The sequence below is a fragment of the Ursus americanus genome, chromosome 26 (assembly GCF_024610735.1).
Source record: "Ursus americanus isolate L20-20 chromosome 26, mUrsAme1.1.p, whole genome shotgun sequence".
Classification (NCBI taxonomy): domain Eukaryota; kingdom Metazoa; phylum Chordata; class Mammalia; order Carnivora; family Ursidae; genus Ursus; species Ursus americanus.
The window spans coordinates 40,041,390-40,051,816 of NC_142152.1; the positions used below are offsets into that span (position 1 = coordinate 40,041,390).

At 50.6% G+C, this 10,427-nt stretch overlaps 1 non-coding gene across 1 annotated transcript; it reads left to right on the top strand.

Moving 5' to 3' along the window:
• The first annotated feature begins 9,884 nt into the window (after positions 1 to 9,884).
• LOC123778201 (U6 spliceosomal RNA) lies at positions 9,885 to 9,991 on the top strand. Its single transcript, XR_006775835.2, has one exon. It is a non-coding gene; the product is annotated as a U6 spliceosomal RNA (small nuclear RNA).
• The last annotated feature ends 436 nt before the right edge of the window (positions 9,992 to 10,427 follow it).

Genomic DNA, 10,427 nt, shown 5'->3' on the forward strand with positions numbered 1-10,427 from the left:
GGTTCCAATGTGAGATCTGGAGGGGCTTTGCCCTCTCCGAAGGCCTGGTATGATAGGGCTGGCACCACGAGCCCCACCCACCCTTAAAAGGTTTGTGGGGTGGAACGGGAGGGGCTGGGCAAAGGCCACAAGAGGGGTGGATGCAAAATAATGCCGTTAGCTCCTGGAATGCCCACTGTTGCCCTGATGGCCTCTGCCTCTTCCTCCCCCCATCTTCCCTCCATCCCTGCCCACACAGGACCCTCCAACGGAGACCCAGAGGGGACTTGCAGAATGTGTCCCGAACCCAGCTCATTTCACAGATGCGGGTACGTGAGTTACAGGGCGGAGCTCAGATGCGCATCCCATAGTCCCTGTCTAGGGCTCTGCCCCTGGGCCAGCTCCCAAGCCCTGACCCAGAAGAAGAGACAACAGGAAGGACTCTGCATTTATAGATCCCCTGTCACTGTCCCCACCTATGGAAGTTGCTTTTTACATCACGGGCTCTATATCACATAATTAGTTCCCGATTCTGCAAGACAGGTAACAGGGCAGGTCCCTCGGAGAGGCAGCCGTGTGCGCTCAGGAGGTGAGGAGGGCAGCCAGTCCACGGAGAAGCAGGGCTGCAGGCTGGGCAGAGGGGGCTCTGGGTTACCAGTCACTCACCTCCCGGTCCCCCCTGGATCCCCGGAGCTGATCCTGGAGCTCCTCCCCGGCCCTCTGGCCCCCCGGCTGCCAGAGAGGCAAGCGTGAGCTGGGCTGGTGTAGGACCAGGAAAGGGACAGGGGGATAAGGCCAGGGCCAGGGCCATGGGGACACGGGACAGGGACAGGGGGACACGGGACATCATGCACAGGCTCAGCTGTCAAGGGGGAGGAGAGGAAGGGAGAGAGAGAGAAACGAGGCCAAAACGAAGGCACTGGGAAAGAAAAGCCAAGAACAAAGCCCACTAATATTACTAGTTAAAGACCCGTTTCTCTGTAAACTTTAATCCATCCAGTAAATGTCAAGCGCCGTTGGCTGGAGCACCTTCCCCACACTTCCCCTGGTTATTAATGCGTACTTTGCGGCAGCGGGAATTAGAAGGTCCGTAATAATACCCTTTCCAAAACACTGCAGATGAACATTTCTGTTTGAAATTTAAGGAGAATTCTATTACGGCTGCAACACATTATGTGAAAGGACAGCGCTGGCAGGGTTTCTCTTCTGCCGCCCCCCTCACCCGTGGCTGGAGCTCCCGCGCCAGGACGCAAGCCTGTGGAATGTGGCCACGCATGGTCGGGGACAGGGGACATAGCCAACTTGGCCTGTGGAGTTCTGCTCCCCCTGCGAGGACTCGTCAGCCCTCCCCGAGCTCCGTCCTCCTTCCCGGGGCCACGGAGAAGGAGTGCCCGCAGGGTGTCTGGGGACCCCTCCCCCCCCCCCCCCCCCCCGCAGGCAGGCGCAGAAAATGCCGAGCTCTTGTTCCAGTCCCAACCAACTCAGTGTCGGAAGGCCCCCTGGCTTGGGAGCTCAGAGTGTGAAAAATAAAATCTACTCTTTGTCTAAACTGACCTTCTTGCACCGAGACTGGGGTGTTGGTCACCATGCGTTTGTTTTCATTTCCACCCACACTGGAAGGAAGGTGACACAATTCGGTCCCGTTACACTTCCCTATGTCCTTCGAGGTCTCTGTCATCGCTCACCGGGATCCAGAACTGACTGCCTGCCTGCAGTCTCTCCCCTCCCATCCAAGTCAGAACATCTCCTAAAGCCCGTGTGGCACCCGTACCCCTTCAGCCCAGTTTCTTAGCCGAGAACCTAGGACCCTTCCAACATCGGCTCACCCAGGCCTTCCCTCCCCCATCTCACTCGTCCAGAGCTTCACCCCTCCGTGCTCTGGCAGGACTGCGTGGCTCACGCTTCAGCAATGTGTACGCTGCCTTATACCTCAGGGCCTTTGCATATTTATCTCTGGAACCTCCCTCTTCCTCTGCCCGGCTGACCCCTCCGTCCTTCAGGCAGCGCCTCCTCCAGGAAGCCTCTGCTGCTCTCCCACTGCTCCCCAGGCTGGCTCTTTGCCCCCTTGGTGGGACCATGGCCCCATATAATCTCCAGGGTAACCTCTGCCTGGTGCTGAGTTTGTCCCTCTCACCATGCAGGTGCTTAGGGCAGAGACTGAGTTCCAACCATCTCTGTGTTATCAGCCCCCAGCACTGGCCCTGGCACACATAGTAGTTCCCCAACAAAAAACTTGCCCAGTGAATGAAATTTGTTGAACTAGATACAATCCCTCTTCTGAGTGTTCAAGTTTACTGGACGAGTGGGGTGATTTTGTGATGCATGGGATTGGCCAGGCAGGGCTAGGCCTCCCGGATTTCACTCCCTGCAAACTTCCAGTTCAGAGGGGCCCCAGACACATCCTCACAGGGTGCTTGGACGGTGGGGTGAAGTGGTACCACTCTTGTGCTTCAAGCTCACACCTCTGGTGAGCACTTCTGTAGCTCACAGCCGATGCCCATCTGCCGGCTTTCCTCAGCATGAGGCGAGGCTGCAACTGCCCCGTCATCACCCACACTCTCCTTCAGTTCTCCAGCCCTGGGCCGCCGTGTGTTTCACTTCTCGGTGCAGGGCTCCAGCGCCTTCAGGCAGGACAGCCTGGAGGACATGATCAGCACTGGGGAGGCAGCAAAAGCCGGTGCAGCTTCCCGTCCATCCTCGCACACTGCAGCACGGTTTGTGATTCCACCTGACTCTTGACATCCCCATTTCCCACTTCACGTCCTGCTTCCCTTCCCGACCCTCTGCTCTGCAGACTGGGAGCTCCAGCGTCGGAAGGAAAGCCAACAGATGCACAGGGACTGCGTGCACAGCTTCCACGGTGGGGTGAAGCCACCTCCCTACGGCAGACCCCGCTCTTGCTGGTGGTTCTGCTCTTCCGACCCAACCCTGATGGACAGAAGAAGATGGCACTGCTCTGGCTCGACACCCAGACTCAAACATAATGAGAAGCTCCAATGTGGGAATGCCGAAGCATCGTGGGGCAGAGATGCCAGCGAAAGCTCCAGGGAGGGGTGGCCTCTGAGCTCAGCCTTGAAGATCAGGGGCAACCAATGGAGGCAGCCTGTGGCCCCCAGACTGAGGAGGGAGGCCCCGTCAGAGCCAGACCTCCGCCGTGTGGGAGGACGACCACCCAAGTGTTTCCAGCTCCAGCTCCCAAGTCTGAGGGGTGATTCTAACGCAGCCCGGGGCTGCCTGGCCTTCCGCTGTGCCCGAGGTCCTCATCGTCAGAGAATGAAGGTCAATCAATCCCAGGAGAAAACTGCTCGAGCCAGACATGAAGCCAGAGAGTTGGGTGCTGGCATTTTTGATGGAGGAGAGAGCCGAGTCCGGGCTGAGACGTGGAGGTGGAGTTCGGCCAATCTGAGGGCGGAGTGGAGCTTGGCCTTGCTTCCAAGAGAGCATGGGAGATGGCGAGCCCATGGCATTGTCCCCACCAGCAGTGTGCCCAGGAGCAGGGATGTGGCCACAAAGAGCTCTCGGGGGCCTGGGAAGAGGTTCCCGGGCCTCCCTGCCGTCCGCAAGCAGCTAGGAGAGGACCACCATGGGACGGCAAGAGACGTGCCAGGGACCATGTGGAGTCGAGAGGTGGACAGGCGATGATCACAGGTGACCTACACATACACATGCCCCCCTTAGAAGGTGGACTTGACCCCAGACCAAGGGGGCCCCCTTAAACTAAGATACGTTTCTGTCATTTGGAATTAAGCTCGGCCATAAGGCCTTCAAGGAGGTCCCTGGCAGCCCCGCAGATAGTGGCCTGAGATTCGCACAGAAACCGATCTCCAAGTTCATATTTCAAGACGACTCCCGTGCGTTCACCAGCGCTGGAAATGCGGCTGCCGCCAGAGGGGCCGACTGCCGTGGGGCGAGGATTTCCACCAGCAGTGGAAAAAGCCAAGGCAAGCTTTAAGGCTAACCAACAAAACCAATTGGAAACACCAGGGGAATTTGCTGTGAAAGTGGGTTTCAAACTCACCCCATCCATAATTACTCACTTTGAAAGTGTCACGATTCTCCTGCCAAAATTATGGTTTCCCTCCCCTTATTAAACCCCTTTCACACCACTCCTTCTTCACTCTGCAAAAATGGATTTCACTCAAAAAAGAAATTAGAAAAATAATTGATGTAATAACCATAACCTTGAAAATACTTCTGCCAGAATTTAAGAGCAGAAGGGAAAGGAGGCCCAAAATAAAGGCATCTCTCTGGAAATCAGAAATCTAAATTAGTTCTAAGCACTGGCTACACCCACTTCCCCGCCAACTCTCAGAAGGTGAACGTGAGTGATCCTGCTCCCGTCACACGGGAGACGGGACCGCGTGCTGCTTCGGGATGCACGGTGCCCGCCGGTACTGCCTCCTGCTTTTACAGGTGGGCAAACTGAGGCGCCCAGCAATGCCCATTCTCTTTCCAGGCGCTGATAGAATGCGGCTCCTCACCTCCTTCGAAGTCAGGTGTGGCCATAGGACTGGCTCTGGCCGATGAAATATGAGTAGAGACAACGCGTGTCATTTCTGGTCAAGCTCTGAGAGTCTCAGGGTGACCCCCAGTCTCCCGCTCGTGCTGCTTTCGTGATCACGGAGGCCCGTGTCGGGGCAGTCCGCCATCGGCCCGCACCTGTGAGCAGCTGTGACAGACGGAGCCCTCCCGCTGACCGGTGTCAGACACAGAGCAGGAGCCAGAGCGCAGCTCTGTGGTTCTGAAGCCACGGCGCGTGGGGCTGTCGTCGCCGCAGCCCACCTGCCTCACCCTCACAGACACTCAGCCCTGCGGGGCTGCTACTGATTCGCTGGCTCTGGTTGTCCTGAGAAGGGTCCCTAATGGCAGGACCCATGTTTCATTTTGACCACCATGCAGGACGTGTGACGAACACCTAGCATGTCTCTGGGCTTAGAATGTCTGTTCGATGACAGAATGAAGAGTCCATGAAGAAATGAGTCAAAAAACAATGTGAGGGGCGCCTGGGTGGCACAGCGGTTAAGCGTCTGCCTTCGGCTCAGGGCGTGATCCCGGCGTTCTGGGATCGAGCCCCACATCAGGCTCCTCTGCTATGAGCCTGCTTCTTCCTCTCCCACTCCCCCTGCTTGTGTTCCCTCTCTCGCTGGCTGTCTCTATCTCTGTCGAATAAATAAATTAAAAAATCTTTAAAAAAAAAAATGTGAAATGACGGATCTTGAATTGGGGAGACATATCTGACCCGTGTGCGGATCATGACAGTCCGCCTTCTAGGGATGGATGAACAGGGCACACAGGCTCTAAACTCTTAACCCAAAAACCCACCCAAGTCACTTCACTACGGCCTCTTAAAGGCAAGGCCAAGAGGTCCAGGCGCATAGGTGAATCACCCAAGGTCACAGCCAGCATGTGAGCTGCCAACCTGACTCCAAAGTCAGGGATGGTCCCCTGCCTGCCTGGGCACTCGCACCCCAGGACGGGAGCTCCAGGGGGAAGCCCATGCCCTCGCTGCTCGCCCGCCCCCCCCCCCCCCCCCGGTCAAGCATCCGAGGGCAAAAGCCCAAAGGTGAAATGAGCAAACACGTGCCAATGTCAATATGACGTCGGCCTTTAGATGCCTTTTTGAGAATGTGGAAGCCGAAGGCACCAGGAAGCCTGCAGTCAGGAAGGGCACTGAGCCGGTTACAGGAGTCCCACCTCAGGTCCCGCCAGCTGATCCTTGCTTCTCTGCGCCTCAGTTTCTCCTATGCGTATAGCAGACAGGCTGGACAAATTCACCCTTAGGACCTCTTCCAACTCTAAATTTCTACAGTTCCTGTAAACATACCACTGGCTGATAAAGGAAAGAAAGTCGAACCCTTTTAAGAAAATCGCTAAAGCCCTAAAATTACGTGAAAGCCTTTGAGATCTGTGAAAGAAAGGCATTTGCTAAATCCCCTCTATTATTTCCAAAGGATATTTTCTATTATTATTATTTACCAAAGGAATTTCTGGACAGAGTTTAAGTGCCTCAGAGCCTACAAAATAATCATCTCTTCGAAACATAACAAAAGGTTCTGAATATTCTTGGCTGATGACTTTTTCTTTGAAACATGTTCTCCACTGAACAAAGGATTTTCTTCTTTTTCCCAATTTTTCTAAGTTTAAGTGAAACACACACACGAAACCTCATCATGATTAGCAACCTAAACTACTTTTTTAAGTTAGCCAAAGAGCCTACGAACACATTTATAATATCGATGATTCTCATTTCGGACATGGTCATATGATTCACTATCCTAGGAACTGGTTATTAGGGAGAAGACAAAAATAAGATTCATTTATTGAGAAGGATGAACCAGGCTCTGTGCCAAGAACTTCACACTCATTCTCTCACTTAAACCTCTGCATAACCCAGTGAGATGGTGAAACTGAGTCTAAGAGCCATTTAGTCGAAGCTGATCTAAGATCAGGCAGCTGGTAGGAGCTGAAGCCGGGTTCAGAGTTCTCACAGACTCCAGAGTCCATGCTTTTAACCATCAGGCTACGTTCTCTCCATGCAATGCCTCTTTGAATCCTGATGCCCAACCTACAAGGCATGGAGCCCCATTATACAGATGAGGAAACTGGGACTGGGCCAGATCAAGTCACTGGCCCACGGTCACCCAGACCGAGTGTCCATCAAGGGCAGCCGGAATTCAAATTCTAGTCCATCGGACTGGACAGCCCTTTGCCTGACTCCACACTATTTCCGGGTAACATAGGCCTCAAGACACACGCTCCTCTTGTCTGGGCCTACCCTGCAGCCCAACACATTGCTAGTGCCAACTCCCAGAACATCCAAGTCTTCGGTGAATGAAAGAAAAAGGGAATTCTTCGTGGTGCCAGTAAACATGTGTGGCCAAAGGACCTTTTAAATCTCTGGAGCCAGGGTGGAAAGCTGTGCATTTGGTGGGCATTGCAGTAATGCCTACTTTTGCCCAGAGACCTGGGCCTTGTCAATAATTCCACTGTAGGCAGCTGCTCGCAAAGGTTAATAACTCGACCCATAAAAATGTGCGGCGAGTTGCAACTTGGCACCAGCTGCCTCAGACTGGGAGAGAAGCTAGCGTTTGCAAAATATGGTTCAAATAATCCCGCCTCCCCCCTGGTTTTTTTTTTTTTCCTTCTTTAGTTTTAAGAGTGCAAGAAACATAGAAGTTTTGTGGTTTCACACTGGTCTTTTTATGGTTCGAAAGACTCCAAAACAGAGTTGATTTAAAAAATGCCTCTGCATAATGCCGACCATTGTGTGGGCATTTTCAAGGAAGCATGCCATCCGGTGCTGGGACTTCGCGGACTTGGATGCTCTTCGTTGGCTTAAATAAAAGGTTTTGTTCTCAAACAAAAGGGACATCCTGACTCAACAACTGTTTGTGTTTTGACCTCTGCACCCAAATCCCAAATCTGCCCACAAGAGGCAACTTGATACAAGGGAATGAGCATGGACTTTGGATCTAGCCAGGAAAACTTAATGCCTAGCTCAGTTTCTTCCTAGTTTTAGGACTCCGAGAATCTCAGGCGTCTCGGCGGATCCTCTCTCCTCATCTCTATAATGGGCATAGTAACTTCTACCTTAGGGTTGTTGAAAACCTTGAAAGAGATGATGCATGTAAAGCACAAAGTAGATTCACCCATTCCTTCAAAAAAATGATTGTTGAGTACCTACTAAGTGCCAGGCATTATTTTCTATATTGGAAAATCAACAGTGAACAAGGCAGACCCAGATCCTACCCTGGTATAGCTCACATTCTTGCTGGGGTGAGACCATGAATGAGTAAAGACATAAATGAGATCAAATGCGATGATGAAGGCTTAAAGAGCAGAGGGTGATGCCGTAGAGAGGGACAGGGGGACAGGCTGGGCTGCTTCAGCAAGGGTAACCAGTGAGGGCCTCTTTGAGGAGGTGGCACTTGAACTGAGGCTGAGTGGTATGAAAGAGACATCCGTGGAAAGGTGGCTGGGGCAAAGTATTCCAGACGAAAGGATCAGCATGTGCAAAGGCCCTGGGGCAGAATGAGATGGCCAGGCTAGAACATGTGCGCTAGCGAGGAGGAGAGGAGGAGAGCCTACAAGGGAACACAACAGCCAGATCAGGGGATGCCTTGAACGTCACAAGAGGTTGTATTGGGCTTTATTCTAAGTTCAATGGGAAGCCATCTGTGGGTTTTAAGCAGTGAAATTGCATCCTGACTCTGCTATATGGGGACAGAATCACAGTAAGATACACAGGAAAAGAAGAAGACCAATAAAGACACTTTCTCAGTCTAGCCAAAGATAATGGACTATCACGGCCACAATGGAGATGGAGAGAAGTGTAGTAATCTGGGAATACGGCTTGGCCATGAAATTAGATGGCAGCTGGAGAAAAGAAGCTCAACCGTTAGAAGCTGGATAAAGGAGTGTGGGAATGGTGGCCAGTGGGATGGGAAGAAACCAGGAGGGTGCGGTGACCTGGAAGCATTGCAGAGAATTTGGTGAAGAAGGGAAAGGCCAGCTGAGCCAATGAGCAAGAAGAGGACAGAGAACAGCCTATTGGATTTGGCCAGATGAAGACCACATGGGTGACCTTGATTGATACCATTTCTGTGAGGGAGTTGGGAAGGCAGAGACTGAAAATAAGTTCACTACATGCAAGGTATTTTTAAAATTCCTCCTTTAGGAATGGAAATTGGGTACCTCATACCTTATTTACAGAGACTTAGACATTTCTTTCATGATAATAAAAACATCCAGAATAGGGGCGCCTGGGTAGCGCAGTCGTTAAAGCGTCTGCCTTCGGCTCAGGGCGTGATCCCGGCGTTCCGGGATCGAGTCCCACATCGGGCTCCTCCGCTGTGAGCCTGCTTCTTCCTCTCCAACTCCCTCTGCTGTGTTCCCTCTCTCGCTGGCTGTCTCTCTGTCACGTAAATAAATAAAATCTTTAAAAAATATATATCCAGAATAATAACAACTCATGAGCCTCAGACGTCCAGTCAGGATGGTAGACTGAGCAGACACTGAAAGACTAGCCCCCCCACCCACCCCCAGTCTCAACAAATAAAAATGTTGGATACAATGTTAACAATAAACTATTTAAATACAAAGTCAATTTCAAAAGTAGGGAAAGGAAAATCTCCAGGAGCTCAAAATGAAGATAAAACCCAAACTAGAGTAGTTGATAAAAGCTGAAGACAAAAATCTCACAAGATATTGGAACTGGTTATAGGAGCTGAAGTCTAGGGGAAGAGCAAGACTTCAGGCTTAAGTGAGGCAGAGTGCCTCTGAGTCCCCTTGTAATACAGGAACCAAGAAGCACGGCATGCCCAGGAAACTCCAAGCTGAAATGTTATAAAATTTGTCCGGAACCAATAAAACTCACAGGATCCTAAGGAGCTTCCTATGTGAAGCTACTCAGAAGGGAACCCTCCAAAACCCAAGAGAGCAAGGCTCATATGAAAGCCTCCCCCATTCAAGATGAGCTCACAATAAAAAATTACAAGCCACAGGAGCAAAAAAAAACCACGCTGAGGTGTAGTAACAATCAAAAGACATAGCAAATGAGAGAAATTCACCTTAAGAACTAGAAATAAAAGAAAAAAATTAAAAGAAACTTTAAGCTTATGTAAAATCTTCAAAGAGAAATAGGAAAAAATACACACAAAAACAAGATTGAATGTCAAAGCAAAGGCACAACTGAAAAGAACTAAATGGAGATTCTAAAAATGAAAAATACAACCATTAAGGTAGAAAAGTTAAATAGGTTAAGTAGAAGAATAGATACCTTGAAGCAAAAATACTGAACTCTAAAACAGATATTTGGAAATCACACAGAATGCAGAAAAATAAATAACTTAAGTGGATAATATGAAAGAGTAATTTAAGATCTGCATAACAGAAAGAGAGCTCCTGTGCTCACTCTGGCAGCACACAGACTAAAATTGGAATGATACAGAGAAGATGAGCATGGCCCCTACACAAGGACGACATGCAAATTCACAAAGTGTTTCATACTTTTAAAAAAAGAAAAAAAGAGTAGCTCCAATATATTAAGTTGAACTCTCTTTGTAGGTCGAAAATGGTTGTATTTCATACAGTTTTACCTGAAATGTCTAATGCAAGTGGTGGAAAGGAAAACAATAAAGAATGTAGGAGGGGCTCCTGGGTGGCTCAGTCCGTTAAGCACCCCAGCTCTTGGTTTTGGCTCAGCTCACGGTCTTGGGCTCTGGAGATCAAGCCCCACATTGGGCTCTGCGCTGGATGCAAAGTCTGCTTGAGATTCTTTCCCCTCTCTCTCCCACCCTTTCTTTTCCTCTCCCTGCTTGCACTCTCTCTCTAAAAATAAATAAAATAAAATATTTTTTAAAAAAAGAATGTGGGAAAGAGACAATGTTTAGAGAGCTGACAGCTGAGAATTTTGCAGAATTAAAAAAACATGAGTCCTCATATTGACT